Consider the following 9,900-nt stretch of genomic DNA (forward strand, 5'->3'; position numbering starts at 1 on the left):
CCTGCAGTCAGGGTCGGGAGCCTCTCCTTTAGGCTTCCAGGATATTCCATGTACTTTGAATGTTGTATTGTCACGATCTCTTTATGCATCTGCCTTCCTTGCGAGGCTGCCTGAAATGCGGGAGACGCGTGTAAAGCCCAATGACCATGATTCAGTGAATGAGTTTTGAGTGAATAAATGAAGGCTGACTGGACCATTCGAGTGCGCTTGGCCGAGAAATGGGCAAGTCAGTTGTTCTCTGGGGGAAAGGGATGACTATGGAACAATTTGACCGTAATCGTGATCAGAATGACTAGACTTGTGGCTGCTGCTTCCCATAGAGACAGAGCCCGAAACAAATGGACTGGATAATTGGCCAGAATAAGCACATCCATGGTCAAGGTAATGGTAGAAATGAATATCTCGTCCCCATCTGCTGTTAAGAGATGTCTATCAGTTTTGTCTAATTTCCCGTTTCAAGAAAATCAAATTCTGATGGTCAGTCTCAACAAAACTCAACAGAAGATTTGATATTTTACAAGAATAAGTACATGGAAAAAGACCCAGCAGGACTGAAAAATGTCATCAAGAATGGCCTGTGACATTATCAACATAATGTCCTGACCTTAGTTATCCAATCCCTTCAATTGAAAAATGCAAAGTATTTGCATACAGAAATCCTTCAATAGTATTTTTTTTCCTTTCCTGATACCAACTCTTCTAGCTTGAGATTTTGTAAACCAGATGACTTTTTGATTCTCACAAACATGACATTTTTATGAACATAATAACAGAAAAATATGTATCAGTGCCAACCTATCTTAAATATTTTCCATCAAACTGTGACCTTTTCTATCCAAAGTAATATCTAAATCCTTTTTCCTTGTGTTCACATAACCTGCTGAGAAATTCAAACAATGTAATCTGAAATGTAAAGGTATGTTTAGTAAAATTGGTTAAACCCAGATGTTTATTCAGGGATGCAACAGCTTGACATAGCTGCTGATTGAAAAAGAAGCTGCAGGTCATGGGTTAGCTTGGATCACCTTTCAGATGAGTGAGGCCATAGGACAGCTCAACTGTGCTCATAAAGAGGAGTATCAAGAGGAACTGGAAGCATTTCCCCGCGGGGCTAGATTATAGTTCACAGGATATTTAGAGAACATTTGCTCTTGCTCGTGGGAGTGGGCACTACGTGCTAAAGTGCCTCTCGTGTCCACTCCACCCTTTTCTGTAAATCCTGTGAAAGGTCTGAGCATACCTAATTCAAGCCCCCTGTCCTTCCCATATTTGCTCCAGCTGTGGCACGAGTTGCTGGGGAAACCATGCAAAATAGGAATGCTATTTCAGGACATGCATGCCCTTCCCTCTTGCTCACTGAAGAATCCACAGAAGTCAGATACAAAGGGACTAAGTGATGCTATTATAGTTAGTAACTCAAGAGAAGGGGGTAGAAGTGAGCAGTTTCTTCCCTTAATAGGATAAGGGCTCTTCCTCCTTCTTTCTTGGCAAACTCGTCCTCGTCCACGAGAGCCTCATATAGCTCAAATATTTTCCACAGTGAAAGTCTTGCTGACCTCTGGTGATGGCCATATGCTCCTTCAGGTGCCCTCTATATGCTGGGCACTCTGTGAAGCAGAAATGCAAAAACAAGGCCTTTACTCTCAAGTATCTTACAGGACAGAAGGGAGGATAGACACTCATATGAACATACAGCCCGAAGTATTACCGTGAGATGTTGCTCTAATGGAAATATCTACATAATGTAATAATAAAAAAAAGTGTCTCAGTCGGCCTGGGAAAATTATGGAAGACTTTTCCAAAGAGGTGATAGAACTAACTCTTGATCTTTCTTAAGCAAACACAAATATTTTTAAAAAGATTTCAAAAGGTGTCTCAAGGATTCCAAGAACAAGAAATTAAAACCAGAATTTGAAATACTAGAAGGATTCTTTGTATTTTCTTAAAAGATGTATTTATTTATTTTAGAGAGAGAGAGAGAGAAGAGCTCATGCAAGCAGAGGGAGGGGCAGAGGGAGAGGGAGAGAGAGAAACCCAAGCAGACTCCTCACTGAGCACGGAGTCCAACGCCGGGCTTGATCTCATGACCCTGAGATCATGACCTGAGCTGAAACCAAGAGTCCCGACACTCAACCGACTGAGCCATCCAGGCACCTCTAGAAGGATTCTTGCTTTGTGCTTATCTGTATTATTTTCGAACGGTTGACTTCAGTCTCTCTCTCTCCCTCCTCACTCTCTTTCTGTCTCAACCAGCTATTAATCCTTTAATATACCCATAGTACATTGAATTTGAATTCACGGCCTCACTTAGAGAGTGCTTCCTGAGAAAAGAAAATCTCTTTAAAAATTTTGTTTATTTAAAGATTTTACTTATTTATTTGATGTGGGGGTGGAAGGTGAGAGAGTGCAAGCAGGGGGAGGGGTAGAGGGAGAGGAAGAAGCAGGCTCCCCACTGAACAGGGAGCCTGATGCGGGGCCTGATCCCAAGACCCTGAGATCATGACCTGAGCCGAAGGCAATTGCTTAACTGACTGAGCCACCCAGGCAGCCAGGGAAAAGAGAATCTGATTGGCCCTATTAAGGTCAGCGTATATATACCCCTAAACCAATACACTATACCTAGGGGTCAGGGTCATGCAGCAGAAACACAATTGCTGGGTCACCAGCCCCTGGACAGTGAGAGGAGTTCCCAGTGAAAAGTGCCTGGACAGATTCCACTTAGTATTCATTACAAATACCATATGCAAAGAAATTCCCTTAGTTCTGTGTGACGGAAACATAGTGTTACGTGGGGAGAGAGGCAAGAGATGAGGTATAATGCTAGGCGGAGGCAAAATCTTAAGGACTTTGAATTTGCGCTTTGTCTTGTAAAGTGGCATGGTAAACTTTGCGAGGGGACAATGATATGTGGCATCACCGACTGAGACAGAGAAAGCTGGGGAAGCAGCAGTTTGGAGACTATTATTATATATTAGTCTATCTCCAAATGTACATCATACATAGTAATATTGTATACACTGATGATAGTATATAAAACATTACCTATGATATATTGGAGAGACTGCTGTCTGTTGTGATTTATTTGTATACATTATTAATACTATTTTTGAGCTTGAGGTACTTCTATCAAAGCGGAGATGCTCCGTAACAGCCATCATTTACTGGGCGTCGGCTGTGTGCACGCTGCATATCTTATCTCACGTAATCCACAAGCCGTAGGTTTAACTTTTGTCGCCCTCTGAGGCGCGCTGGGATTAGCTTGCCCAGGGTCACACACACAGCAGGGCCAGGGCGTGTCTCCACACCGCGAGCACGCAGTCTGTCCTTACAGACTGTCCTTGTCTCTGGCCTCTCGGTGCGGCTGCTGATCGGCGCTGATCGGCCCTCGCGGCCAGAAGCTATCTTCGTAGCCACACGCATTACTTTATATGGCCTGTGCGTCTTCTCCCCCGGGCTCTGAGCTCCTTAAGATGAGGGATCGAGTCTTTCTCGCTTCTGTGCCCAATGCCGATCATGGGATTTGGCGCAGAAAATGAGATGATGCATTTCGTGGGTGTACTAGTCACCCCAACATTTCTGGTTCTAGTGTCGTTCATGATTCTTGGAGGGAGTCATAGCCACGTGACTCTCTTGGGCCAATGGAAAGCGAGCGGAAGTTACTCGATTTACTTTCAAGCGGAAGCCTTTTAGAGTTGCGGTGTGATTCTCCACGCTTTCTTCCTTGGCTGTGGCGAAGCCGCAAATCTCGCGTGGAGACGTGGCGGAGCCTCTGTCAGCGGGCTCTCTGCGTGACTCCACGGAGCAAAGATTGAGTCCCCCACCCCTGCCGAAATATACTGGACAGAGAGCTTGAAGGAGAGATCAACTTTTATTGATCTAAGCCCCTGAGTTTCTGAGGTGGTCTGTTACTCTAGCAAAGCCTAGTCCTTTCGGCCTAGTAGAGTGAGCAACTGTTGTTGGTTGAGTAATAATCTCTCGCCCTGATTTCTATTTCCTATTCCTCTCATTTCCCAGTCTCTCCCCGTCACTGAGCATTTCATTTCCTTGCTTTGCAGTAGTACTCCCTGGCTGTCCGTCATCCCTCGGCACCACCACCGCCGATCGGGCCCAGGCCCCTCCTTAGCCCCTCTGCTCATGGTAATGATTTCCGAAGCCCGTCGGCCTGCATCTTCTTACCGTCCACCCCTCTGCCTCACAGGACCGGTGGGGTGAATTTCCTCAACTCCTGTCCACTGCCACCTACCCCAGCTTGAAGGGTGGCCATCAACGAAACTCTCGTACTTCCACTGAACCATAAAAATGCATTCACCATTGACTGATGCCTCAGAAGGGTTGCCTCGGAACAGAGCCTTTCAGACTCCTTTCAGATATCCCCAAGGCAGAAGAGAGAGATTGGAGCTGAGCCGAGAGCTACTTAATGCAAGCACACAATGTTTTTAAAGTCTCCTACTTTATTTAGAACTGTTATGCAAATTTTGCATTCTTATTCATTATATATCTTTAACTTACAATAACGTTTCCCCTCAAGTCCTCGAGGGATATTGATTTTTTTCCTCATGAAATGTGTCCTGTAGATTGTTTACCACCTATCTCAGATAATCAGAAGAAAAAAGTATCTGGACTCTATTATCTTAGCTCCCCAAAGAAATGCCTTCACTATGATTTAATGTTATTTTGTGTATTTTTATAGAGGTCTGGCTGAGGAAAATCTATGTGAAGAAAGCACCTGTGTCTTTTATCAAAGTGTACTCACAAACATTGTCTAAAATAGTACACAGGATCCTTTATACGAGGAGCCATGCAATATATTTTTGTCAAGTTTTTCTTGTGTCCTCAACGACCCCCCAGGTATCCATGTATCTGCAGTTCCAGGAGGAGGACTTGGGCACAGTGGTTCCCAGAGGGTGGTGCTTGGGCCAGCATCACCAGCATCACTTGGGAACTTGTTAGGAAGGCGTATTTTCGGACCCCACCCCGGACCTACTGACTCAGAGACTGGGGCTGGGACACAGCAGGCTGTGTTTTGACAAGCCCTCCAGGGGAGTCTGGTGTATGCTCACATTTAAGAACCACTGCCTGGGCAGAGGCCTCAGGCCCTCCGTAAAATGATTGAGGTGGGCACGGTCAGCATTTTGTCCTGTTTCCATTCCCTCTGGGCCTGCCTGGTGCTCTTGGGTTTACCTCTTCCCAACCCGTCCCCACCACCTCATACCACTTTCTCCTCTGCCCCCCTGGTCTTCTTTCCTCTTCTAGAACACACCAAGCTCCTTCCTGCCCTAGAGCCTTTACACTCGCTGTTCCGTTCCCTCTGCTCGCAGCACTCTTCACTATGGCTCTCGAGTGATTGACACCATCTTGTCATTCATACCTCATCGGACCATGACACTTGCTCAGAGACACTGTTGTGAAGAGCTAGTTTAAAGTAGCCAACCAGGGGTGCCTGGGGGGCTCAGTCGGTGAAGTGTCTGCCTTCAGCTTAGGTTATGATCTCAGGATCCTGGGATCGAGCCCTGCATGAAAATCAAGGAAAGACGGAGGAATGAGTCTAGATGAAGAGATTGGAAGGATATATCAACAGGGTGCAACTTGTGGTCCTGAATTGTATTCTCTTGCTAGAAAAGCTATTGAGACAGCTGGCAAAATTTGAATAGGGTCTCTGGAGAAAGGGTATATGGGAGTTCCTTGCAGCTTTTTCTTGCTACTTTTATGTAGGTTTGGCATTGTTCAAAATGCATTTTTTAAAAAAGATTGTATTAATTAATTCATTTATTTATTTATTTAGAGAAATAAATAATGAGTGGGAGGAGGGGCAGAGCAAGAGGGGGAGAGAACCTCAAGCGGACTCCCCACTGAGTGTGGAACCCAATGCCAGGCTCGATCTCACAACCCTGACATCATGACCTGAGCCGAAACCAAGAGTCAGATGCTTAACCGACTGAGCCACCCAGGCACCCCCCAAATGCAGCTTATTTTAAAGGCACTAAAGTAATAAAGTAAGTTCATATAAGAAACTGCTTAACTTTGATTTAGGTTCTGGTATCGTTTTTTGAGCACCTACTGCGTGCAAGCCATTATGCTAGCTGTAATGATGACTAACATATAATGATGCTAACATTTCAGAAATGTCCATCCAATGGCTAATATGTGCCACATCAGAGTGATCATAGGGCTAAACTCCTCTGTTTCCCTTGTCTCAGAGAACTCAGTTCTGGTGTCGCCTGATTTCCAATATCTGAAAAACAGTTGTTTCACTTATTTTGTCCAATTTACTACTTGCTCACTGTGTGAAGACAAATATGATACCATTTATTCCATCATGGCCACAAACAGGAATTCTGTGTAATTTTATTTTCTACAATCATTTTGGGAAAATATTTCAGTTTCTCATAAAGTTCAACATACACTTGGCATATGATCCAGTCATTCCACTTCTAGATTTTTAACTTAGTGACATTGAGACATATGCCTATACTAAGATTTACACACAAATGTTTACAGCAGCTTTATTGTAATAGCCCAAACCCGGAAACTCCAAAAGCATCCATCAACAGAGGAATGCATAAAGAAATTGTGGTATGTCCATACAATGGAACTGAACGGAATGAAGTACTGATATGTGCAACAACATAGATGGATCTCAAAACTATTATACTTGGTGAAAGAAGCCAGGCACGAAAGAGTATATATGAAATTTAGATGGAATTTGAACACAGGCGAAACCAACCTACGGTGACAAAAAGCAGCTCAGTAGTTGCCTGGGGCCTGGGTGGGGAATTGGAGTCCAAAGCAGAAGGAAGGAACTTTCTGGGCTAATATTCCATATCTTCATTGGGGTTGTGAGTGAATGTGTGTATATATATTTATCAAAACACATTGAACTGGTCACTTAGAATGAGTGTATTTTATTTTCTGTAAATTAAACCTCAATAAAGTTGATTTAAAAAGAAAAAAAGTAGCAGAAGTGCCCACCTAATAAAATCAAATAAAATCACTCCGCATAGGCAACCATCTAATTTAGAATAAGATTCAACTATTATTTGTTTAGCTCTTACTAAAAAACACAGGCACTATATTATTATACATCACAATCTGGCTAACGTTTCCTGACCATTTACTGCATGCAGGTACTATGCTAAATACTTTCTGTGGATTTGTTCTTTTAACAAACATTTATCAAGGCGCTACTACAGGCGAGGTCCTGTTCTAGGCACTTGAGTATACAGCGGGCTCCTGCTTTGACGGAGCTTACAATCGAACAGCAAGAAAAACTTGTCGATGGAAAGGCAAGATGGGAAAACTAGTGCACTCTCAGTTTAGGACAATTTATAGTCGATACACGTGCTTGTGCATACGTCAGTACACACGTGCACACACCCTCATGCACATCTATGTGTGCGCCAATCTGGGCTGGCGGCTTTGGTTGCACACCGCCTGCCCCGCCCCGCCCCGCCCCGCCCCGCCCCGCCCCGCAGTTGCCGGCCTAAGATGCTCCTCGTTCCCCCTGCGCAGGCGCACTTGGCCCTGCCCGCTCAGTCTCTAGCACATTCGCTCTCCGAAGCGTTCAGGCCGAGTGCGTGATGCACACATAGCCCTTACACCCATCTCTCTCACTCACTTCTTTCCCCTCCTCCTGCAACAAATTGTTTTTGCTACATGGAGCCAAAACTTGCTAGCCTGGCTCTTCTGACATTAGGGAAGACTCTGGATCGAATTCCATAAACATTTCATAGTGTCCACTGTGGCAGGCTTCAGAAGTGAATGAGACTAATCCTTACCCTGAAGGAGCCTGTCAAGTGGCGAGTACTTTTAAAAGTGACCATCACAACCCTTACCCGCTTAATCTCCAGCACACTTTTGGAGAAAGTGTTGGGCCTACTGGTCTTCAGATTTTGTCTGTGGAGGAACAGACTCTTCTTGTGAAGTGATATGAGTCCATTCAGCATTTGTCCGTCCAAACCAAAAGAGCCCGCAGAGATGAGGCGGGCCAGGGCTACTCGACATGTGGTCCCTGGACTGGGGCCGGGTCTCAGACTGCTGTCTGTCCACAGCGCGCCAAGGGCAGAGTCTGAGAGGGAGCGTTTGCAGACTTCTAAAGCAATTCGGCATTGCGGTGGCGTCCAAGGGCGTGACTTTGTATTCTACAGAGGCACTGGTCTGTGATATATTGGGATAAAAGGGTCTCTCACTGTAGAGAGTTGGAGAAGCATAACTCCCTCATGTCACCCCTGTGGAAACTGAAATCCAGAGCAGGAAATGACTTTCCCAAGGGCTCCTGGTTCTCCCTTCAGGGCTATTGCCTATCACGCTCCAAAGTTTATTCCGAACTCATTAGAAACAGAATGCTGAATTGATAGCCCAAAAAGGATGAATGATGGCTACCATTTGGAGAGTGTGGCCTGAGTGTCAGGCATTGTGTGAGGCAGTGTTCGCACTGGCTCTGTATTCCTCACAACCTCTCCTGTTTGTATGTGTTCGTATCATCGCTTGGCAGGTGATGAAAATGACCCTTAGGAAGGTAAGTCAGCACGTCCCAACGTCACCCAGGAGTCCGTGGTCAAACACAGGTCTCTTATCCACCATACTAGACATGCCTTATGTCAGGGAATCCTCCAACCATCCTAGGAGGTAGAGACGATCACGAACCCCATTTTACAGTTGCAGAAACTAAAGTTCAACAAGATGAAGTGACTTGCCTAAGACCATAGTTAATGAGTGATAGGGCTGGATTTCATTTGTCTGCCAGCTCGAAAGCCCACACGCTTTCCCACAATGCTATGCTGCCTTCCAACGTTCAAATGAGAAATGTGAGCAAGAGAATACAATATTGTTCTCTTGGTATTGAAGCATATCGGTTTCATGGGAAAGGTCACAAGGCTGGGGAAGTTCGGAAGCGTAATCTGGGACTCCTGCCAAGGTCTGAGTCCTGTCTGGTTGGCACACACTTCGGCTGTGTCACCACTGTGGGCTATAGCTCATGTGGCCTGTTTCACTCCTTTTCTGTAGCCAAGTCTCAGTGGAATTCTCTAAGATTCCTCTGGACTCTCCGTCCAGGCAGATGCCCGTGATCTTCCCTTTGCCTGGAATGATCTTTTCTAGCTCTTTGCCTAGCTCACGCCTATTCATCATTCCAATATGAGCTTAGGTTTTATTTCCTCGCGTCAGCTTTCAGGCACCCCTAAGGGAGTCAGGTCTCCCCGGTATCCACCTTCGCAGCATACTAAACACCCAGTGGCATTCCACGTCATTGTAAAGGATTGATTGTATAATTCTTATTTTCGCTTTCTCTTAGTAGGCTGTAAATTTGGAGAGAGCAGGGCTTTGTCTCGCTCACTCTTGCATCTCCTAGCGCAGCGCCAGCCATGCAAGAAACTCAATGAAAATGTGGGTTTCGAAATGAAAAAACAGAGGCACGGATGCAAATGTTGGATTCTTATGCAACCATGCTTGTTGTCTTCTCCGGGTTCAATTCCACCGGTGTTTCCTAAGCTTGCCTGATCATAAAAATCACCTGGAGCGCTTGCTAAAAATACCAATAATTAGGCAGAGAAGCCTGAGGTGGTCCACAAATTTCAGATTTTTTTTTTTTTTTAATCGGCAGACTGGGTGGTTTTTGCGGGCAGGCAAGTTTGGGAAAGACTGACTTTAAATATCTGTCTTATTTCTGAGTATTTTTTGACAATTGGACCTATAGACTCCCAGGATCTGACCCAGAACTCCTTTCCTTTCGCCCCTCCTCACGTGCCCTCTGCTTTATGTGGGCTCAGCGAGTTACCACTCCTCATACGCATTCCACAGCCCAAACGTTTTCACTTCAGTTGTGCTGTTTCTCTGGTTCAAATGTCTTTTTCCCTATTTGTGTTATTTTCAGATGATACTTTTTGGATCCAGTTCAATGGTGCT

Source organism: Ursus arctos, chromosome X, assembly GCF_023065955.2.
Source record: "Ursus arctos isolate Adak ecotype North America chromosome X, UrsArc2.0, whole genome shotgun sequence".
In the NCBI taxonomy this organism is placed as follows: domain Eukaryota; kingdom Metazoa; phylum Chordata; class Mammalia; order Carnivora; family Ursidae; genus Ursus; species Ursus arctos.